Here is a 25,107-nt window from a genome sequence, read left to right as displayed (position 1 = left end):
AAATAATTTAATTTTTATCATCTACAACACTGTCTTATTTATTTTATAGTACAGTACATTGATTATTGCTTTCATTTTATGGTTCAATGGTCTCGTTAGATAGTAAAATTCATGTTAAATTGCTGTTTTAGGGGTTGTTTTTAAAAGTCTGGAACGGATTAATTCATTTTGCATGACTTTCCATGGGAAAGTGTGCCGTGGTTTTGGACTTCCAGAATGGATTAAATTTGAGAACCAAGGTACACTGTATATTGAGTTCAATCATTATTACCACTTCCAATAGATAAGAGTGCTGAAATGTGAGTGGAGGATGGAAGGTCAGCAACATACCTCCTTCCAAAAATTATTGAGTTTCATATAAAACAAGAAGAAACAAAATAAATTACCTCCTTCTTCTCATCTAGCCTCTCCCTCCCTCCATTGCAGATCAATTTCCTTGTTAAGAAAAACATGTCTCTAAGAGGTGGGCATTGGTATACGATAGATGCCAGGTGTTGTGTTATTGATAGAAAATGATGCAAACTGATGCCTTATTTCAGTAAAATTGTCCAGGTCCTAGCTGTCATTAAATGCCCTTATATAGTCAATTTTTCCATCAGGGTGATCGTCCTGAACTTTTGCTTCCTTTGTGGGAGGCAAAGATGGCCCAAACCCTTCCAGTTCTGTGCAATGAGTTGTCTGGTCGCTAGAAGCAGGAATGTTGTAAATGCCTTATGCTGTAAATCCTTCTAGTCCTCATGAAAAACATTCAGTAAACCAATTCACGAAATCATAGTATTGTAGAGATGGAAAGAACCCCATGTGAAAACTTGCAGTCAAAATAACAGTTGCATGTTGGTAAATAAGGATATGAAGGGGTTAAGACTCACAGAGTTCCTTATTACTAGAGAAGGCACTGTGTGACATCACTTCCCTTGACTTCTCTGAAAGAAAAAAGACTAAAGTGTTCAATCTTTTCTGCTTCTCCCGCCTCAGAATTCATTCTCTTTTCTATACTTCTGAGGCAGATGGACATTCTGAGGTAGACTTCATTTCTGAACTCAACTATGTATTTTGTAATACAGAAGCAGAATTCCCTTGCTTTGTTGTTACTGTTATTACTGGAATTGAGCTCAGTATTTTATGTGAGTAAACACTATTTTTATGCTTACTTTACAGTCTGTTGCATGATTGTGAGGGTAAAAGGGGGAAATCCAATCTGCTACCACAACCTGGATAAATAAAATTAAGGCTACATAGCCTAGTCCCAAAGTTTCCACTTTAATGCTACCAGGGATGGTGTTTTAAACTCTGCTAAGTAAGTGTATTAAGTCTAAATGCTCTCCAGGATAATCCATCTTTGGTGGGCACAATTTTTATTTATTAATTAAATCAAGCCCATAGCCATGCCTTCAGTACATGGTGTTCCAAGGGAAATTAACAAAACAGGATGGGAGCAGCAAATGATAAAACCACATCAATAAATGCATATGTGATTCACAATGGCTGAAAAGGACTGAAACATTAAATCGCTGTGAAGGCTTTATCTATCAGGTGTCTGGTAAAGGAATTCATTGCATGTGCATCTGAAAATACTACCTGCTCCTATATAACTCTACCCATTCTATTGTACTTCGGAGATCCAGTTGCTTTATTCCTGTGACTGTAAGTTGTTTTAAACTGTTTTAGTATGTTTTTAGTTGTTGTAATCCCACCCTGGGACCTTAGGATGAAGGGTAGGTAATCAGCAGTAGTAAAAGTAGTAAAAGTAGTAGTGAAATGTATCTTAGCAGAATCCTGGAAGCTCTCCAAGGTTCTGTTGTTTCTCATGCTGTGGATTCCTTCGTTGAATTTCTGACTCAGACTATATGCTTGATAGGGCATGGCTGGGCTTCTCTTATGAACCTTAACCTCTCATAGAGCAGGATACTTAGCTGTTAACTGGAGAGTTTGAACTGCTCCAATGTTAACTGTTGGCTTTTTAAAAAACAAAATGTGTTGCTGGCTGCCTTGGAAGCTTTGACAGAAAATATCACCTAGAAATGAATGAACCCAGTTTTGACAAAGATATTGGTACACATATTGGTACAATTCTACTCTCCAAGTTTAAACAACAGCTCAGTTCCTGGCTCTGTTTGCTATTTTTCACAACTTAAAAAAAAAACCCAATGGCATGCGTGTGTTTTTTCTAAAATCTTCTATATTTAAACTCCAGATGAATTACAATATGTGTGGTGAGTTGTACCAGTAAGAAGATTACAAATTACAGGAAGAAGAAGAAGAAGAAGAAGAAGAAGAAGAAGAAGAAGAAGAAGAAGAAGAAGAAAGTGGTTTCAACCACAACATAAGCATTTTGGAATAATTGCAGAGTGTCTGCAACAAATCTCTGGCCTCTGCTATTCACATCACCCTTTCCAACGATTTCATTTCCGTAAATCAATATATGCATATTGACCTATATTTAAGGGGTTTATCCCATCGATCCTCCTCTAGACTCTGCATAACATATAAACTGTGTCAGAGTAAATAAGCAATGTGAGGGATTTGCAAGACGATTGGAGACTTTAACCTGATGAGTAAGGGTTTCTGTAATAGCCATGCCTCCTACTTTCAGAAACAAGAGGTGTTCAGCTGGTGCTTGCGGTTTTGTATTTTTCCGTTGTTGTGTTTCTGCCGCCTTTGCTGCCATGAGCACTTGGACTCCTGTTTGAGACACGCAGTCCAGTGGGGAGTGTGACAGAGACGGAAGATTTCAAATATATGGGAATATGATGCCTGCCTTGAAGGCTGAAATATTCACATAAAAGATGGAGTGAAAACAATAGTGCTATGCAAATCAATGGTGCAGCCGCGATTGAAATACTGTGTGCAGCCCTGGATACCTCACCTAAAAAGAAAATGATATTGTGGAGATGGAAAAGGTACAGAAGAGGACTCCAAAATGATCGATGAGACAGAGCGAGTGTCCTATGAGGAAAGTTTGCAGCGTTTGGGGTTTTTTAGTTTAGAGAAAAGGCAAATAAGAGGAAACATGATAGATGCATATAAAATGATTAAGGGCATGGAGACAGTGCTTAGAGGGGGGAAATTATCCCTCTCTCATAACTAGAACTCGTGGAACATCCAATGAAGTTGATTGTTGCAATGTTCAGGACAGAAAAAAGAAATTTGTACTTCATGCAGGTGAAAAGGTAGAGGTAAAGGACCCCTGAACTGTTCAGTCCAGTCGAGTCCTTTGGAATTCAGTTGCATCCTGTTCTGCCTCATTCTGTCACTCTGTACACATCTTGGACCCACATTTTGTTAGAATTTTGGGTGCAATTCAGCTTACAGAAAGGGGTTTGCATAGGGTCAAAAGAGATGGTGCAAGGGACCTCCAGGCTATCCCTGTACCTTTAACCTCTGTGCTGACCTCCTTATCCATTTAGGTAAAAAGGTTTTTAAAAAAAGGTAAAGGACCCCTGGACAGTTAAGTCCAGTCAAAGGCAACTATGGGGTGTGGTGCTCATCTTGCTTCAGGCTGAGGGAGCCGGCGTTTGTCTGCAGAAAGCTTTCCGGGTCATGTGGCCAGCATGACTAAACCACTTCTGGTGCATGGAACACAATGATGAGTGCCAGAGCGCACGGAAGTGCCATCTACCTTCTCACCACATAGTAGTTGTTGTTTTTGAGTTTATTTTGTATTAAAGATTTCTTGTTACATACAATGGTAGGTTAGGAAGAAAAGAGGGAGAGGGGGGGAAAGGGGGGTCATAGTTAAACTGTAGAATTCACCCCCACAGGAGGTAATGATGGCCATTAACATTAAAAGAGGATTGGACAAATTAACAGAGGAGAAGGCTATCGATGGCTATTCTCCATGATGGTTATGCTCTACCTTTTCCAGCTCGAAAGGACTGGGGTGCAACTCCATGCCACCTTGCAACCGTTTTAGAGCTATAATGGGACATGATCCTCCAGCTGGTACCCCAGTGATTTTGCTGCTGGCCTGTTTATGCCCATCACCTTTATAAATACTGGCCACATTTTCCTGCGTTTATCCACCAGCTCGTGGATATTGCCCCTCTGAGTTTCTTCCTTTGCACTTGGCTAACGCTGGATGTTTTGACACAACTCTGAAGATCCAGTTCTTGGCAAAAAGAGATTCAGTATTACTCAGTCGAAAGCGCTGTGTTCTGCTGCAGCTAACCAAGCAGGTGTCTACCCTGGGGGCACCTTGTCTTTTAGACGGGTCAAGACACATAGAGCAGCAGCTGTAATTGGTGCTGATAGCCTGAGCTTCTGCATCTGGCCTTGACTAAGCCCTGTGGCACAAGAGTGGTGCAGATGCATTTAGACTTGCGAAAGGCTGAGAGAGGAAAGTAGGGATCAGGAGAATATGGGTAGCAAGAGGCGCTGCTCACCTTCCATCCCATCTGATTTATTCAAAAACACACCATCTAATCCAACCCCCTGCAGTGCAGGAACACAGACAGATAAGAATAGTTCTTACATAATATTTGGTACAGTGGTACCTCGGGTTACAGACGCTTCAGGTTACAGACTCCGCTAACCCAGAAATATTACCTCAGGTTAAGAACTTTGCTTCAGGATGAAAACAGAAATTGTGCTCCAGTGGCACGGCAGCAGTGGGAGGCCCCATTAGCTAAAGTGGTACCTCAGGTTAAGAACAATTTCAGGTTAAGAACGGACCTCCAGAACGAATTAAGTTCTTAACCCGAGGTACCACTGTACTTCTTTGTACAGGGCGCAGTTAACAGTACTTCTTCACATAGCTTGTAAGTGATGGAATTTTCTTCCACAAGGTGTAGTGCTAGCCATGAAACTTAAAGCCTTAAAGGATTGTTGGAGAAATCCTTGGGGATAAGGCCGTCAGTGGCTACTAGGCTATGATGCCCCATGGAGCAGTTAAAGCAACCCTCTGAGTTCCTTGAAGGGCAGAATGTAAAGTTTGCTAACGGTTTGTGAAAAGGACAGTGTGGTGCAGTGGTTGCAGTGTTGGACTAGAGCCTGGGAGACCAGGGTTCAAATCGCCACTCGGCCATGAAGCTCCGCTGCGTGACTTTGAGGCCAGTCGCTACCATTCAGCCTAACCTACCTAACAGGGTTGTTGTGAAGATAAAGTGAGGGTAGAGAACAACCAAGTATACCAACACCGGACGTGTTTCCCACCGTATGGCTGGAGAGGATGTCAACACACCAGTGACAGAGATCACTCTGGCACTATGGAAGGCAGTTTCACTTTGCTAGAAGGAGAGGAAATTGTTCCAATTTCCCCTAAACACTATCATCAGAGGTGGCGCACTTACTGGCGCAAACCTCCTTGCATGTCAAAGCTAGCAGCTGACCACGTGGAACTCTTCCAGTGTTTATACTAGGGTCCTTTACTCTCCTGCCCCCCATTAAAACCCCTTTCTCGCTATCAGTGAACTCATCTCCAAATGAGCAACTCTCTGGAGCCACCTTCCCACGCAACCATGCCCATTACAAAAACAGCAAAAGAGGAAGATCTGAGAGACCAGCAGGGAGAGGAAGGAGCTGGCAAGACTGAAATATGCTTTGGGACTCTTCTGTTTTAGCTTCCTCTCTTGCTGCTTGTGATCTTAGGTCCTTTGAGATTAAGAGATAATTGCCATGGCAACCAGCACCTTTTATTAGCCCAGCTCTGTTTGTAGCTAATAGGCTGATAGAAATCATTCATGAGTGGGGGGGGGGGGGAGAGAGAGAGAGAGAGAGAGAGAGAGAGAGAGAGAGAATGGAACATCGCAGGCCTGCCTCTGCAAACTCAGATGGCCTCCTAAGCAGATACTCACAGTCTTTAGGAGCCATTCTGGACAGACTCAGCCACAAGGTAGTGACAGTGCTCAGGCTTATGAATCCCTTCCCCTCTCCCCAATTTTCTGAAGCACATAGAGGATACATACAGGAAGAGGCTCATCCCTCAGTTGTCACCAAGCCTAAGAAAAGCAAACATTAAAGTTCTTAGATGAGCCCTGCTGGATCACTTGAGGTCCTAAGGAGAAGTAGAAGGAGGAGGTTTAAAAGAGTATGCAACCTTAAGACTGTGGGAGGCAGTGGAAGACAGGAGTGCCTGGCGTGCTCTGGTCCATGGGGTCATGAAGAGTCAGACATGACTAAACGACTAAACAGCAACAACAAAAATCTTAAGACGTATCAGCCTAGACAACAAGGCCATAGAGAGAGAATTCAGAGAGATAAAAGTGCAGGCATAGTCTGGGAATCTGGAGGTTCCTCACCCTACCTGTCTTAACTCCATGCAAACCCCTTCTTTTGGTACACCCAAACTTTCAACCATCAGAGGAAGTATGCTACTCTACTCCAAACTTAAAAATGGAAATCACAACGCTGGTGGTCAACAAAAGAGGTTTAAAGACTCTCTCAAGGCAAATATAAAAAAATGTAGTATAAACACCAACAACTGGGAATCACTGGCCTGCGAGTGCTCCAATTGGAGAACAGCCTTTACAGAAGGTGTCATGGGCTTTGAAGACACTCAAACTCAGGATGAAAGGGAGAAATGTGCTAAGAGGTAGGCATGCTTGGCAAACCCCCACCATGATCAACTCCTGCCCAGAAACCTATGTCTCCACTGTGGAAGCATGTGTGAATCCAGAATTGTCCTGCACTTACGGACTCACTGTTAAAACTGTGTTCATGGAAGACAATCTTGTTCGGCTATGAGTGATCACAGAAGAAGAAGAAGAAGAAGAAGAAGAAGAAGAAGAAGAAGAAGAAGAAGAAGAAGAAGAAGAAGCCTCTGATTAGTAGTTACTGGGAATCACAGGTGCTGTTGCACTCAGGGACCTCTTTGGGACATCTGTCTGGCCACTGTGAGAATGGGATGGTGGACAAAACGGGACTTTGATCCACCAGGGCTTTTCTTATGTTCTTAAGCCATCTTCTTTTTGAAGCTCCAGGCTCAGTTTAAAGGTAAAGAACCCTGAGGTGGGAGAGCAGCCAGTTGTCCATCTACCATTTCCCTCTTCAGTCTGTGGTTGCAGTCTTCCTCACTATAGCGAGACGTACTGCGATTCTATTTCAAAGGTAGTTGCTTTTCCCCTCTACATTTTCATCTATACATATTAATGAGCATATGCTAATGCTATGCAAATACACGACCTATTTTCATCTCTACTTTAGAAATACGTAAGTAGCCCCTCTCATGCCAATTGCAATATGATCAGAAAGGTCAAAGTCCTTTGATGGGATTTAGTCTGTCCTTTTTCTGATTCTCTTACTATTTTGTGGCTCAGTTCAATCAGCAATGTGGCAAATCTCCACTTCTCTTTTCTTTTATTGTCTGCTTAGCTGTCTTCAGAAACAGCTAGAAAAAAAGATCCCTCTCCAGAAGTTAAAAAAAAAGCCCTTCTGGAAAGAAAGAAATCAAGGAAGTGTTGTTAATTATGAGAAATCTATTCAGGAAACAATTAACCCTTTCTTCTTTCACATACCGAAGCACAGGCACCCGGTTCATCTGCGGGATCTTTTTTACGGAGCTCATTCCGATCTCTAATGAAGGTGATCCAGCTCTTTGCATGCTGACATTTGCCCTAGGTATAAACTTCTGCGCAGCACAGAGAATGGAGAAGACGGTGTTTTGCGTTCCGATAGCATATGTCAGCCACCGAGCTCATTAATTCATTCCATGAGGTACTAATTATTCCACGGAAGATCCCTGTGCAGTGATGATAACACCAATCATTTTACAAGTGTCGCCGCTGCTTACAAGGAGTATGATCTTCATACTTCAGCTGAGAGCGCAAGCAAACACACACAGAGAAATAAAAGGTATGCCACGCGTATTGATGGGGTTTTATATGGGAGCATCAGAACATGTGGTGTTCAATGAGTCCTGGGTGGAGGAGCCAATGTCCCCCCCAGATACTGCTGAACTACAGCTTCCATTACTAGCCTTGGTCATCAGCCATGTTGGCCAAGACTGAAGGGAGCTGGAGTCTAGCAATATCAGGAGAACTTAGGTATATTTGGAAGGGTAGATAACAGACCCTCCAAGTGTCCCTGTTTTCCAGGGACAGTCCTGGATTTACAGAAGATGTCCCAGTTTCTGATTTGATCCCGAAATGTCCATCTTTTCCTTAGGACGTCCCTTTTCATTAGACAGCTGTTGGGAGTGTATGGTAGGACATTCCTATTTTTATTGGAGAAATGTTGGAGGGTATGGAGTTATGTGATTCCCAAGCCAAGGAGATAAGTAAGCTTTAGAAGACATCTGAAGACAGCCCTGTATAGGGAAGTGATTATTATTATTATTATTATTATTATTATTATTATTATTAATGTTGGAAGCCACCCAGTGGCAGAGGCAACCTATTCAGATGGGCAGGGTATAAATAATAAACTTATTATTATTATTATTATTATTATTATTATTATTATTATTAGTCAGTTGGTTAGAGCGTGGTGCTGATAATTACAAGGTTGCAAGTTCCATCCCCATATTCCTGCATTGCAGGGGGTCGGACTAGAGGCTCCTTGGGGTCCCTCCCAATGCTACAATTCCATTATTATTATTATTGTTGTTGTTGTTGTTGAATAGGATGTCCCTATTTTCATCGGAGGGTATGATAGGTAAGAGTGTTTCAATGAACAAGAGTAACACCTAAGGAAGCGCATAGCCAAAGTCATGGGCTCCTATGTCCTGTGTACACAGTTCTTCTTCTGATTTTATCCTCACAGCAACCCTGCGAGGCAGGTTAGGCTGAGAGGCAGTGACTGGCCCAAGGTCACCCAGAACATAAGAACATCGGAAGAGCCTGCTGGATCAGTCCAATGGCCATCTAGTCCAGCATCCTTATCCCACAGTGGCTGAACAGTTGCCTGTGGGAAACCAGCAAGGACAAGAGCCCCTCTCCCCTCCTGTGTTTTCCAGGAACTGGTAAATCACACTCTCCCCCTCCCAACCTAACACTCACCCTAATTCACCTAATCTACTTACCTGTGCACCTGGGACCATGCTATCACATCCTTGTTTTCCATAATTACTCTAATGCTTACACTGTTACATTTGCATAAATGTCAGGACATCACACATCCATTGGGATTCTCAAATGCCCTGAAAACAAGGCGGGGTGGGGAAGCCTCTTTCACAGGTGGGGGGGGGGAGAAAACTTTGATGAACTGAAGGGCAGAATTCAGCACAGCATTGAATTTTAAGGCATATGGGGGATGTGCTTTTTTAAAACAACAACAACAACAACATTGCTTCTGGGAGGTGACTGGAGCAGTCCTCAGCTCTAGTGCCTCTTTTGCAGGTGCACACATACAAACACACATACACACAACCTCTGATTTCTCTGTGATTGGCACAGCACTGCATTTGAAGAGGTGGGTTGCCATCTCCGGGTATCCCACCTGGTTCCAAATCTAATGCACGGTGCATCCACAAGATGACTTTCTTCCCACAACCCTGCATTGCAGGGAGTTGGACTAGATGACCGTTTAGATCTCTTCCAGCTCTACAGTGCTATGATTTTTGCACCTTGCCTCCATTTCAAGCCCTGTGTTTTAATGCTTTGAGAACAGTACATCACAATTTTGTCAGGGAGAAAAATGGGACCATACAAACTAAGGAAACAAACACTTGACAAAAAAAATAAAACCCCAAAGATGTGGATTTTTATCTCAAAAAATGGAGGAAAGAGAAAAATCCCTCCCGCTGTTTGTTCTCCTTTTCCTCCCTGAATTGGTTTTCTTTTCCCCTGGTATCAGAGCGACACTTTCAAGGCAGGGCTGAGGTATCCATAAATCAGTGCTCTCTTGGCAAAGCCAAATCAGTTTTTCTTTTATTTCAACAGTATATTTTCCGCACACCCCCTGCTCACTTGGCTTGAAATTTATAAAGAAAAATATGAGCTTGCCGTGATCAAAATGGATATGGGGGAAATGGGGATGCAAAAGGAAAAGGCACATTCTCTCTCTCTCTTAGTACAGGGAGGAAAGATGTTTTGGCAATGGATTATAAACAGTGGAGGTTGCCTAATATTTAGTAGCTGTGCTCCGCCTTCCCAAAGTAAAGATGGAGACACAAAGCACTTTAAACACACGCAAAGGATGACTTTTTGAATTTGAGAAAGCAAAAAAGAGCTTGCTATTGAGAGAATAATCCCCATGTTTCGGCAAATGTCATTGTGTGGGAAAATGCATATACAGTGGTACCTCGGGTTACAGATGCTTCAGGTTACAGACACTTCAGTTTACAGATTCTGCTAACCCAGAAATAGTACCTCGGGTTAAGAACTTTGCTTCAGGATGAGAACAGAAATTGAGCGGTGGCATGGCAGCAGCAGGAGGCCCCATTAGCTAAAGTGGTACCTTAGGCTAAGAACAGTTTCAGGTTAAGAATGGACCTCCAGAACGAATTAAGTTCTTAACCAGAGGTACCACTGTACAGGGCAATGACTCTTTAAAACATTTTAGCCAGTTGCCCCAACCCAAGAGTTGTTCCAGCAATATCCCAGTGGCCTCCCAGGCACTGGCGGAGGAAGAGGAGTGCGGGGGGAGCTCACTGCCCCCGGCAGCGTGATCCTGGTGGGGTGCCATCGCAGCTGCCCCCCCCCGCTCGCCCTGGGTGCCACGCCCCTGCAGGTGGCACGCCCCACCCCAGGACACATGCCATGCCTCTACCGGTGGCGCGCCCCACCCTGGGACATGCACCAGCCCTGCCCCCACCCGTTCTCTGCCCCCCCCCCCCGTGCCGGAGCATGAAGCTCCACCGCTGCTCCCAGGAGCCTCTTTTAGCTGTTCAAGGTGAGTCTGGGCCCTGCCCCCTAGGCCAGGTTGAAATGGGCCTTGCAACAGGAAGCAGGTCTTTCTTCCAGCCCCTCGTGTGTGTGGGTGGGTGTGGGTGTAATTTTTTTCATTTTGTGTGGGAACCTCTTTTGCGAAACCTGGTTCAGCTGTGATATCCAGTGATATCCACCAACTTGATTGGCTTTAAATGAGAGCTGGACAAATTTATGGAGGGCTACAAGGCATTCAACAGATAGCTCAGTTGGTAGAGCATGAGACTCTTAATCTCGAGGTTGTGGGTTTGAGCCCCACATTGGGTTCTGCCTTGCAGGGGGTTGGACCAGACGACCCCTGTTGTCCCTTCCAACTCTACAATTCTATGAATCAGGTACTTTTAATTTTCTAGACCTTTGCCATAGATGCATAAATGAGGTCTAGAAATTTGCTCTACCTCCCTTGTTAGAGGCAGTATGCCTCTGAATACCAATTGCTGGGAATCACAGGTGAGGAAGAAGAAGAAGAAGAGTTTGGATTTGATTTCCCGCTTTATCACTACCCAAAGGAGTCTCAAAGCAGCTAACATTCTCCTTTCCCTTCCTCCCCCACAACAAACACTCTGTGAGGTGAGTGGGGCTGAGAGACTTCAAAGAAGTGTGACTGGCCCAAGGTCACCCAGCAGCTGCATGTGGGGGAGCGGAGACGTGAACCCAGATTACAAGTCTATCGCTCTTAACCACTACACCACACTGGCTCTCACGTTCTGTTTGCTGGTTTCCTGTGTGTATCTGGGCAGTCACTGCGAGCACAGGATTCTGGACTAGATTGGTTCCCTTTGGCCTGATCCAGCAGGCTGGCTCATCTTGCATTCTTGTTTATTTAAATTTTATATTCTAGCAAGATAAAATATTTTTTGATGCTCTGTGCAGTGATTTAAATATATATATATATCCGAAAAGCAAAGGGCTGAGCCATTCTCCTCTCAAGCTGTGATGAAAGGCTCTACACAATGAAGGATTTGGGGGCTGGCTTTCACATCCTCCGAAAAACGAGCTGCATTTGAATGTACTGTAGGCACAGATCTCCTTTCGAGTCTGGCAGGTGGGCTTCCCACACGCTCCAGGTTGCTGTTCCGTTGCAAGAGCCCACAAGCTGCACTCGGTGGCCCTGCTTGGCAGGGTGGCAGAGAGGGTAAGCTGGTATTGTGTGTGCTGTACACAATCTGGAGATGCACCGAGGAGCATTACTATAGAAACCATCAATCCCTTCTGTTTGGCAAAGGTAATCGTCAAAAACCAGGTGGGCGAGAAGCCTATTCTTATCCCCGTGCGTGGGGAGGGGAGGGAGGGAGAGGTGATGTTTGCAACTCCCTGAGGGATGCAAAAGCATCACCTCCATTCACCCAGTTCTCCTTGAAACAAAGGCACAGCCCTGAAGTCTCTCTCATTATATATATATATATATATATATATATATATATGGAAAGTTAGTTGGGACAAACGGAACAAGATCTGTATGGCTTTTAGCAGCATTGTCTCATTCGCCAGCTAAGGACGTTCCTGGATGGGAATAGCCTGACCACTAGAGTCCATGCACTAGGAACTTTGAGGCTGGATTACCACAATGCACTCTGTGGGGGGCTGCCCTTGGGCCGGGTTCAGAAGCTCCAGCTGGGGCAGAATATGACAGCCAGATTGCTGATGGGAGCATCCAGCCAAGAACATGCATCACAATATATAAAGCATCTGTCCTGGCTGCCCATCTACGACCAAGCCATGTTCAAGGCGCTCATATTAATTGACAAAGCCCTGACAGCCCCAGGGCACCTCAGGGTCCACCTGAGATCATCTGCAGGAGAGTCACTAGTTGTTCCCTGAGTTCATAGAATCGCAGAAGGATGGAATTGTAGAATTAGAAGGGATCTTGAGGGTCATCTAGACCAACCCTCTGCCATGCAGGAATTGCAGCGAAAGCATATGTGACAGGTGATCATCCAACCTCTGCTTAAAAGGAAGCGGAGTCCAAGGAAGGAGAGTCCACCAGCTCCTGAGGGAGGCTGTTCCACTGTCTCATTTGATAAAAACAAGAAGAAGCCAAGCCTTTAGTGTCATTGGCCCAGCCCCGTGGAACACCCTGCCAACAGAGATCCATCAGGCACTTCCTGTGCCAACTTTGAAAAACCTCACTTTCTATTACATTAGGGCTGTGTAGTCAATTAAGAATACATCTTTTCACAATAGTTAGCTGATTTCTGATTTTAACTTTTTTCATATATATTTTTATCGTATGGTTTTATGAACCGGTTTGCTGTTTTCTTCATGAGTTAGCAGCATGTTGATATTTTTATAAATGAAATAAAAATTAATGTTCTGATACTTGGTCAATAGGAATAAAAGTAGGCCCTGAGAGTAGACACCCAAGGTGTCACATGGAAAGGCATAATCTGAATGGGAAGTGATTCCCCTCAGAATGCAGTATGGCTTGCAGTAGACCAGGAGGACAGAATTTAGGGCAAGAATGGGAAACCAGGTGTCCTCTGAACTCTCAACCCCAACCAGCATGGCCAATGTTCACGGGTGATGGGACTCTAATTTGGGATAAGAGGCAACCCAGGAGATGGTGGACAGCTCACGAAAGACCCTGTGTGAGAGGCAGGGAAGAGGAGATCTCCCAAGGTGATAGGCTGGGGGAAGAGATAAATGCCCCCATTTCTCTGTATGGTATAAAAGTTAGGATATATCTACGAGAGAGGACTCTGTATTCTTCTGGCTCTTTTTTCTTTTACTATTTTTTGTTTTGATTAGTTTGCTTTTTTATTGTAATGCGAAAAGTTCTAATAAAACTGTATTTTTTTTTTCATAATATTTATTCGAATTTTAAAAATTACAAAGAGAAAAATTTGGAAAAAAACAAAAACAAAAACAAAAAAGATACAGAAAATACAATACAAAAATACAAACAGTTAGAAAAAAAAGAAAAAACGACTCAAACCTTTACACAACTCTCTTTCCTTTGCTTATTTCCTTGACCTCCTCACACCTCCCTTTTTTGTATTCTAGTTCAATTAGATATTTCAGCAAATCCTTTCCAGCTTTGTTTTTATCCTAATAATTTATCTTAATATACTGTAGTTTTACATTCTCGTCTTTCTCCAATTAAAGAAATCAATTTTTACTTAATCCTTTATATCATTTCTGCTAAAACCCCATTACTTCATTCCAACATCCTTCTAACATTCCTTAATTTTGCAATGTTTCTGTAAATAAACTTTAAATTTTTTCCAGTCTTCTTCCACCAACTCTTCACCTTGGTCTCGTATTCTGCCAGTCATTTCCACCAGTTCCATATAGTCCATCACTTTCATCTGCCATTCTTCCTGGGTGGGTAAATCTTGTGTCTTCCAATACTTTGCGATGAGTATTCTTGCTGCTGTTGTTGCATACATAAAAAAAGTTCTGTCCTTCTTTGGCACCAATTGGCCGACCATGCCCAGGAGAAAGGCCTCTGGTTTCTTCTGAAAGGTATATTTAAATACCTTTTTCATTTCATTATAGATCATCTCCCAGAAGGTCTTAATCCTTGGGCACGTCCACCAAAGGTGAAAGAATGTACCTTCAGTCTCTTTACATTTCCAACATTTATTATCGGGCAAATGATAGATTTTTGCAAGCTTGACTGGTGTTATGTACCACCTATATATCATTTTCATTATATTCTCTCTTAAGGCATTACATGCCGTAAACTTGATACCTGTGGTCCATAATTGTTCCCAGTCAGCTATCATAATGTTATGTCCAACATCTTGTGCCCATTTTATCATAGCAGATTTCACCGTTTCATCCTGAGTATTCCATTTCAACAGCAAGTTATACATTCTTGACAAGTTCTTAGTTTTAGGATCTAACAATTCTGTTTCCAATTTTGATTTAACCACCTGAAAACCAATTTTCTTATCCAAATTATAAGCTTCCATTATTTGATAATAATGAAGCCAATCCCGTACTTTGTTTTTTAGTTTTTCAAAACTCTGCAGCTTTAATCTGTCTCCTTCTTGTTCCAACATTTCCCAATATTTCAGCCAGTTGGCCTCCATATTGAGCTTTTTCAGAGCCTTTGCTTCCATTGGTGACAACCACCTATTTTATTTTATTTTTAAGGATAAGAACCAGCCCAGAATGCACTTAAAGGTGAATCAACCCAATTTCTACTTTCTGAAACGATGCATGAACTGAAACGCAGCCAGAGAAAGTGAGAAATGTTCTTCATCTATGTATCAAATAATCAAGTATAGTTTCTGGTTGGTATACTTAGTAGCCAGGTATACCGAACTATGAATTAACTCTAAGAAATGCATGCAGGTCCTGCTTTCTGCACACAATGCGTTCCTTAGAAATTGTTCGTTAGGTGGGCGTTCACGTAACAAGTTGGAGATTACCAAGGATTCATATGAGGAAATTTCTAATGGATTTCTGAACCTGGAATTTTGATTCCCCCAAGCCAAAAAGAACAAGGAAAACCCTCTGAAAGTATAGGTCACTGCAGTACCTCAGCCAACCAGCAAAAGAGAAAGTGGCATATAGGTAAAGTCAATCAATCAATCAGTCCTTTGAAATTTACACTTTTGCAGTTGCAGTTCTCTGTTCAAGCAACATGTACAAATATGCATAGATTAGTGAAAATAACATACAAAAATTCATTAAATTGGGGAGCATTGCTCTGCAAAAAATGTGTATATCAGGAGAAATTGCATACAAACATGTGTATATTGGAAGAAATTTGCACTAAAGTGCTGAAGAATATTCATGAGGACTTAAAAATAAATGAATGAATAAGCCACAAACTATTGTGGAGAACAGAAAAATGAGAAACTGGTGGAAACTGAAACTGACAAATTCATCCATCCTTAACCCTAACTTGTGTGCTTCTAGATGTTATGACTCCTGTTATCTCTGACTACGGATGGAAGAATCTGTCAGTTTCTGTTCTCTCAGCTTCTCATTTTTCTACCAAACATATATTCAGTTCTCTACAGTTCTTTGGCAATTTGCAAATTCCTTCTTAAAAGCTTTTCATTAAGATTCTTCGACATTTTAGTGCAATTTTCTCCTAACAAATGCATTTTTTGCAGGGAGTTTTTGATTAACATACACATATTTTTGTAAGCAGTTTCTCCTTAATAGAAAGTGTGTGTTATTTTCACTAATTAATTGATTTTTATTGCACATTTGCATTCTTTGTAAACCTCCTTTGGTTGGAGAACCATACCCAAAATCCTGGATATGTGCAAATTTTGAACGATGGCTGTGTTTAGGTTCCCATGCTATTTAAGAAAGTAAGAACTTGATAGATTGCAAACAGAATTGAATTTCTCCCCCATCTCTGTCCCTGACCATTGGCCATGCCAAAGCTGAGATTTGGAGTCCAACACCAAGTAGAGGGCCACAGCGTTCCCCAACCTGCTCTATAGCCATACACAAGGTTGTAAGGTGCATTTGCAAACATTTATTTGTCCCTGTGTGTGTGTGTGTGTGTGTGTGTGTGTGTGTGTGCTGAAGGGAACCAAAAGAGCTTTCCTATAAAATGCTCAAAGAATGGAGGTTATGGAGAGAAGGAAAATGGCAAACATTATGTTCCCAATATTTTTATAGTTATAACCTTTCAAAGATATGTCTCCCCGGTCCCACCTAAATGATTTTAACAAAGAAGGCACAGCCTATAAAAATTATAAAGCTCTTAGTGCTTGCAGGCACTACTGTTGAGCCCGGGCTTTGCCGCCATGGAGACTGCGAAGCTGAGTTCGCCTTGCAAAGTGCAACCCCGGCGCTGACGTGATGTATGAGTGACATTTTATCCATTATAAATTGGCTTGGCTAGAGAAGACAAGAGAAACAATGTGTTGCTTGGGGGGTGTTGTCAAACGTTACTTCTTGCAAATGAAGGGGAGATAAATCCAAAGAACAAATTCTTGAGTGAGAAAGAAGAAAATATAGATCGGGTATGGGGAACCTGCGGCCACAGCTGATGTGGTCAGTGGTCAGGGGTGATGGAAGTCACAGTCCAGCAACATCAGGAGGTTAACAAGTTGCCCACCCCTGCCTTAAAAGAAGGCAGAGTCATGATGGAGGTATCTTGGAGCAATAAAGGCTGTTGATGGGAGTAGCTAGGGACAGTGAGGGCAAGTAATGTTATCAGGGAAAGGCAAGTGACAGTCTAATTCAGGGATGGGGAATGGTGGCCCTCAAGATATTTTTGGACTCAACATCTCATCAACTCCAGCCAGGTGGTGATGGCCAGCAACTTGGATAGCTTTGAAAAAGGACTGGACAAATTCATGGAAGATAAGTCAATTGATGGCTACCAGCTGTGATGGCTGTGTTCTGCTCACATGGTCAATGGCAATAATGCTTCTGAATCAGTTGCTGAAGCTACAGAGGAGGAGAGGGCTCTTGTACTCAGGTCCTGTGTATGGATTTCCCATGTGCATCTATCTGGTTGGCCACTGTGAGAAAAGGATGCTAGACTAGATGGACCGTTGGTCTTATCCAGCAGGTTCTACTTATGTTCTTATGACTTCCCATTTCCCATCTTGAAACCTAATTACAGTGGTACCTTGGGTTAAGTATTTAATTCGTTCTGGAGGTCTGTTCTTAACCTGAAACTGTTCTTAACCTGAAGCACCACTTTAGCTAATGGGGCCTCCAGCTGCCGCTGGACCGCTGCAGCACGATTTCTGTTCTCATCCTGAAGCAAAGTTCTTAACCCAAGGTAATATTTCTGCGTTAGCGGAGTCCATAACCTGAAGCGTATGTAACCTGAAGCGTATGTAACCCGAGGTACCACTGTATTCCAAACTGGCATGGAAACATGACATCACCGAGTGTTTGTTGGACAACTTTCAATATCGTATATCTTGATCGCTCTTCTACTAAAACCTTGAGATCTGCCAATCCAATCTGCCTAGTGCAGGAGACATAAACTTAGAATTAAAGAGTCTACAAGTTTGCCTTGAGTTCCAGAAGTGAATGGAACTCACAATACTTCCACACACAAAAATCCCCCTCCAGCTTTCCCCGAACTTTTGTCATTTCAACAGTACAATTTAGGACAGAGATGGGGTGAAGCTAAGTCATTTTCATCCCACTTCAAAACTGGGGGCCAGAAACCATTGCCGATTTACTGCTGATCTCCTAGAGATTTGCTCGTGGTTACAAAATGTTTATGAGCAGTTTGGCTGTTAGTAGACCCAGATCTATATTCTGCCCAATCCTGCCTAAGGTCATTAAAAAAAAACCTGTCCAGGGCCTGTCATGTCTCACCCCAGAAACTGTGCATCCTGTTCATGGTTTTAGGTCAGAAGCACACATCTTATCCATTTTGTTCCAGGTCAATTCAAAGTGGCAAAAGATCTCTGTCAAAACTTTCCCTAAGCCCCTTGCAATAAAGCAAATGCCAAGGGGAATTGAAAACAAGGGATGAGGTTTTCAGAAGCAATTTTGAGAAGTGGGAAAATAAATGCTCCCTTTTTCCTTTGCTCCTTGGAATTGACTGGGATGCTGCCTCCTTCAGAGAGGCTCTGGAGAATATAGCAGGGGTTGTGTCCTTGCTCACTCTGTTCGCCAACCCCCCTGCCATTCCCACCCCACATATTAACACAAGGAGAGCCTCCTGTATCAAGCCAGTGGCCCATCTAGTCCAGTATCCTCTTCTCATCATGGCCAACCACATACCTGTGGGAAACCAGCAACAGAGGATTTCTCCTTCTGTGGTTTCCTGCAGCTAATATGCAGAAACATTGCCATCTCCATTGCCCATGGAGGAAAAGCATAGCCTGCATAATGGATAACAATGTGACATAGTGGTCATAGTGTCAGACTAGGACCTGGGAGAGATCAGGGTTCAAATCACCACTCAGCCACCATGAAGCTCACTTCATCCAATGTGTTCTCCAGAACCAGCTGCCAGGGCATTAGGAAACACTGCTGACTGGCATTGAATTGTGCTTTTCACAACATATAAAATATATATTTTTTCCCTTTGCCCAAATTCAAAGACTAAAAAACCCATAATAAACAGGAAGGTGTTTAGAGCTGTTGTTGTTTTATTGCACTTTGTACATTATACCTCTCATTGGATTCTTCCGTTGATCCTCTAATTAAAGTGCTGGTGAAATTTATAGTGTGCAGGCACTGTGCATCTTGAGGGTTTTTTTGTTCTCCACATTTCACGCTGATTTGCCTTTTTCCTGAGGGCTTTTCCTCCCCTTGCTTGACAGGTCGACACCAGAAAGATGGAAAGCAATAATTTAGCCTTTTTCTTTCGTTTTCCACCCCCTCCCCTCTTTTCCACCCGCTTCCTTTCTAGCAAATCAATATTAGTTATTAGTTCAGTGATGACAATCCTTCATTGCATAGAGAATTCCGGGCAAGGCAGAATGTAACTGAAGGAGAAATAGTTGAGCAAAACAAGGAATAGCAACTTCCTTCGGCTAATGAGGATTGCATACACATTAGTGATGCTTCCCCAATTCTCCTCATTCAAATTTCTCCCCAGATTCTACAAGTCAGCTGGTTCTGCTTTCAAAAGGGACATGGTTGCATTAGCAATCCACCATTGTTCCTGTTGTGTGCTTTTTTAAACTTCTGAATTTCAGGTACAGAATGTGATCCATGCACAAATTGGGGTGTTCCAGCTGTCAGTTCCTTGAGTTCATTTGCTCTTTTCTCCTCCCCCACCCATCTCTGCATTGTCATATTCATACACCTGTAAAATACTAGCAAAAAAAACCAGTACATCCTGCTTTGTGCACTTGGTTGCATAAAGATTCTTTTTGCACCGTGTTTTGCAAATGCACAGGAACGCCCAACAGGAAAACTCTGCAAAAAATTAATCTGGCCGCAATAGCTGGGTGTTATAGCTTTTGAAGGGAGTGTAAGAATGGATTATACCCATGGGTCTCTTCCAAACCTGTGATCCTGTGACTGTGAGGTAAGAATCTACAAGAGGAAACCTGGTGAACTGATCAATCAAGTTCCTTAGAATGGCTTTATCTGACCAGTTAAATGCTTTCATCAGCATCTCAAAGAGTGAGTTGTGTTGCCATAGAGACAAACAGGTGGGTCTTTTCCCATTTTACTTGGCTGAACAATAGGTGTGTGTGTGTGTGTGTGAGAGAGAGAGAGAGAGAGAGAGAGAGAGAGAGAGAGAGAGAGTGGTACTGGAAGCTGGATACACAGAGACATGTCTTGCTCTGTGCTGGATCTGAGGATGGAAGGGGAGGCTTCTCTGAAACCCTAATGAGAAAGCAAGATCTATTGGGGGGTGTTAATGTTGTGAGCCCCTCCATTCTATGTTCATTTTTTTTTAATAAATATTTATTGAGATTTTTGAAATACAAAATGCAAAAATAATAAACAATATGACATGTATCATAACATATTTTCAAAGCTTCTTTGGACTCCCTCACGTCTCCCGCTCCCACTTACATCATTGTAAACTTTTTTCCAGCAATTTATCATCTTGTTTACATTCTTAAGTCTCGTTCATTTAATTTAGTCTAATAATTCTCCAAAAGGTTTATATTTTCCTCAATCTCACTTATCATCCAGATTACGTCTAATTTAGTGGTGCTCAATTATTTATGGTCTGGCATCCTTCTTAACATTCAACCAAATTACAGTATTTTTGTAAATCCTAAATTTCTTCCAGTCTTCTTCAACCCTCTCCTCTCCCAGGTCTCGGATTCTGCCGGTCATCTCAGCCAATTCCATATAGTCTATCAGTTGCATCTGCCATTCTTCCAGTGTGGGTAGATCTTGAGTTTTCCAGTGCTTGGCGATGAGAATCCTTGCTGCTGTTGTTGCATACAGGAAAAAAGTTCTGTCCTTCTTTATCACCCTCTGGCCGACAATACCCAGGAGAAAGGCCTCTGGTTTCTTGGGGAAAGTATACTTAAATACCTTTTTCAACTCATTATATATCATTTCCCAGAAGGCCTTCACTCTAGGGCACGTCCACCAGAGGTGAAAGAATGTTCCTTCATTCCCTTTACATTTCCAGCATTTGTTATCAGACAAATGGTATATTTTGGCAAGTTTAGCTGGGGTCATGAGAAAGCAAGATCTATTGGGGGGTGTTAATGTTGTGAGCCCCTCCATTCTATGTTCAACCTGTTTATATGTGTAAATAAAACCTACATCACAGTCCCTGCTGACCTTCATTCCAAGGAAAGGAAACCCTGGGTAATCTCATTTTGACCTATAAAGCCATGGGTAGGCAAACTAAGGCCCGGTGGCCAGATCCGGCCCTATCGCCTTCTAAATCTGGCCCGCGGAAGGTCCGGGTATCAGCATGTTTTTACACGAGTAGAATGTGCACTTTCATTTAAAACGCATCTCTGGGTTATTTGTGCGGCATAGGAATTTGTTCATATTTTTTTTTCAGAATATAGTCCGGCCCGCTACAAAGTCTGAGGGACAGTGGACTTGCCCCCTGCTGAAAAAGTTTGCTGACCCCTGTTTAAAGCCTTAAATGGCTCAGGACCACAATGCTTCAAGGACTACCTCTCCCTTTATGAGTCATCATCTGAGGCCCTTCTTCATGTGCTTCTTCCACAAGAGGTCCAGAGGACGGCAACACAAGAGTAGTCCTTTTCTGCAGTAGCTCCCCATGGGGAGGGGCTTGGACTTGGAGGCAGAGAGACTCTGCCTCCATCTCCCCCCCCCCCCAAGGGTTCCTTGCTGGCTGGCTAGCTGGCTGCAGAGGATGGAGCTAAACTATCTCTCTCACTGTGACTGCAGCAGACATAGAGACAGTTCAGCTCTGTCCTCCACGTCCGAGCCCCCCTGCCCAGAAAAGGGTTCATCGCTGGCTGGTTGCAGAGGTGGGAGCTGAACTGCTTCTCTCTTGAAGCAGTGCCGCTGCTGCCTGCCGGCTTTTCTCATTGACTTTGTGGGTGCCAGGCCCTCACAGTTTTATTATTGTGGGTGCCCAAGCACCCATGGCCCCCTGGAGTTGGCTCCTATGCACAGGGAAATATTTGTGCAGGAGCATTTGGTCACAAGAGTCTTGAAGAAGAAGCTTGAAGAGGTTTAGTGCCTTCGCTAAGAATCAGGTGCTACACAGCGTGACAGAATCTCCAAATGAATAAGTTATGATGTGACAACCGCAAACACCACAGGGATAATAACACTCTTGCCCAGATGTATTCAGTGATGTCTAGAAACATGATTCCTCCCTTCCTATCAGAGGCTAATTCCTCAGTCATGCAGTCACCAAAACCTTGTGACTTGTATCAGGGCCATCTTTACCCGGGGGTAGAGGGGGTGTGGGGCACCCGGGCGCCGAATTCTGGAGGGCGCCAAATATATACCTACTGTATACCAGTCCCTCCTGACTGTCAGCGGTGAAAATCAATGGAGTGAAAGTCCCCGCCCTCCTCCTCCGTCACTCTGTTACTCGGTAGCGTAGTTTTTTCGGCTGCGTCATTGTTACAGGTAAGCGATTCCTGTCCCTAAAAAAGGTCAACAACTTTGGCTTCCCCCCTCCCCAAAAAAAAGTAAAAGTTAATTGGGGGCTCTGGACAGATCTTTGCAGCCCGGCAACACATATGCTAAAGACAGCCCTGACTTGTTATCATGCCCAACTTCACTGGGCATCACTCACAAGCAGAGGCAGATTTAGGGCAACATGACTGGTTCCCCTACATAGGGTGTAGGGGCTTTCCTCCCTCCTTCCCAAAGTCTAGTAAGTGATGGGCTTTGGGAAAGAGGCATGAGGGATCTGACAGGGTCCTAGACTCCTCTTTCCTCCTTCCCAAGCCTAGTTAGCACTTCCCCAGCTTGGGGAAGGAGGTGGGAGGTTTCTATAACCCTGCCAGAGCCTCACACCTCCTTCCCAAAGCCCTGCACCTCCCTTGCTCGGCTTTGGGAAGGCAGCGTGAGGGCTGAGGGGGTGTCAAATTTTGGCGTCCCAAAAGGCGCCATATTACCAAGGCCCACCCCTGCTCAAGGGGCACATTTTCCCTGACTGAATCTTTACTTCAACAAAGACATCAGAATGGCTTATAGCATATACCTTGAAAATAACTGTAGATGCAACGGGTATAAATAACCCCAATTTATCTTAGTCGTTATTGAAAAATGCTGTATTATTAATGCCGAGTTTAAGAATGCTCTGATTAAAGCTGAAAGGAATAATAAATTGTCGGAGTCCGGGCTATCTAGACGGGGAAGGGAGCCAGTTTGCACCCTGTCAGCAAAAATTCAAATGAGGGAACCAAATGAATTAAGGGGCAATAAACTTTTTAAAAAGCTAAGTTACAGTTTAAAACACTATTAGAAAGGCTTGGAACTGCTAAGGGTTTTTTAAAAAAAAAAAACCACAGGAAGGGAGAAAAAAAATTCCTCTCTTTCTCTAATGTCGTTTCAATTATGGAGCTTGCAACAACCCATAAATATATTTTATCGCTCTGTGGGACAAATCATCTTTGTTATGCAGCGTGTTAAAAGGGTTAGGCTTTGAATAAGAGGGGTGACTCCTATAAAGAGGAGCTGGGAAGTATAAAGCACCGTGATTGAAATCCACCTCCAAGGGGCCAAGAGGGTTACGATTGAAATGCACCTGCAAAGCATCACATTTTAGCAAGCAGGCAGCTGGGGACAGGACTCAAGCGAGTCCAATGAGCTGGAAAAAGCAAAGGAGCTTTCAGGTAACACTGATTTTGGGTGAGAGAGGCAGAGAGATTCTCCATGGCAAGCTGTGGAGCTGCTATTATTATTATTATTATTATTATTATTATTATTATTATTTAGGTTAGATGGCCATATGCCGAGGATCCTTTAGCTGTGATTCCTGCATTGCAAAGGGTTTGACAAGTTGACCCTTGGGGGTCTTTTGCCACAGGCAACTCAAAGTGACTTTACAAAAAGAAACACCATATATTCATTAAATCCAGGGGGAGGGCAAGGATACTTTCAAAACATTCAAAAGGTCATAGTTCATGAGCAGGCAAAGGCCTGGTCAAAGAGGGGTGTTTTCCCCAGGCACCACGTGAGTCTCCCCAGGGAGAGCATCCCACAAGGATAAAAAAGGGGACCTCCCAGACTCACGGTTCTTTAACCAACCTTTGTTCTCTTCTCCTCCAGCCAATGAGTGACTTACTATATTTATATTTGTTAATATAATATGCTTTTCAGGCCAAAGCAGCTCCCAAAGCTGCTTGAATTTAAAAACCATCACAATATACAAATACTAAGACCTGGGTTCAGATGCCCACTCAGCCATGCCCAGACTACCAAAGAAGTGCAGACCAGCATTACAGCTATGGCAGGGTCTCAAACGTTTGATGGATGCACTGGCCAGAGTCTGGAACAGGCCACAGAATCATAGAACTGTAGAGTTGGAAGGGACACTACTCCCTGCAATGCAGGTGTAGAGATCTAACCAGAACACTCTTTTTTCCTCCCAAACAATGTCAAAAGAAATCTCCTTCCCACTGTTGTATCTCTAGGTAAAGGTAAAGGGACCCCTGACCATTAGGTCCAGTCGTGACCGACTCTGGGGTTGCGGTGCTCATCTCGCTTTATTGGCCGAGGGAGCCGGCGTACAGCTTACGCTTCTGGCAAACCAGAGCAGCACACGGAAACGCAGTTTACCTTCCCGCTGGAGCGGTACCTATTTATCTACTTGCTTTCAAACTGCTAGGTTGGCAGGAGCAGGGACCAAGCAACGGGAGCTCACTCCATCGCGGGGATTCGAACCGCCGACCTTCTGATCGGGAAGCCCTAGGCTCAGTGGTTTAATCCACAGCGCCACCCGTGTCCCTAAGATGGGTCTAAATATGCATTTCTCCAATTGTATCAAATATTAGGGAGAAGAAGAGCACCAAGGTGCTTAATGTAGCTAGGCTGTCACATTGAACCTACAGGGAAAGGCTGCAGCTCAAGTAAGAACATCTGCTTTGCATGCAGAAGGTCACAGGTTCAATCCCCAATGGCATATCTAGGTAGAGCTGGACAATACTAAGCTAAGACAGACTAGCTTTCTGACTTGATATAAGGCACTTTACTATGTTCACAAAGCCAGAGGTGTTTGCTCTAGCGCACTGCATTTCAAGAGATGTAGATGTGCCCATTATGCAAATTGACTTCCAGACCAGACACTTTGTGGAACTCATTAAGTGGACTCCACAGTACTGGTAACTGAATCGCTTAAAAACAAGAGGAGGGCATCAGCACAGAGGTCAATGGGATGTATCTCCCACCCTCCAGCTCTCCTGTGCTTTTACCTTCCTATGAAACTGGTTTCCTGCTTCGGAACTGTAGAGCTCATCCACAAAGCAGGAGGTGGTTAAACTTTGAGGAA

This window comes from Podarcis cretensis (genome assembly GCF_951804945.1).
Source record: "Podarcis cretensis genome assembly, chromosome: 8".
Taxonomy (NCBI): Eukaryota; Metazoa; Chordata; class Lepidosauria; order Squamata; family Lacertidae; genus Podarcis; species Podarcis cretensis.
The sequence above is the reverse complement of the archived record's forward strand: the minus strand, read 5'-3'. Positions refer to the sequence as shown.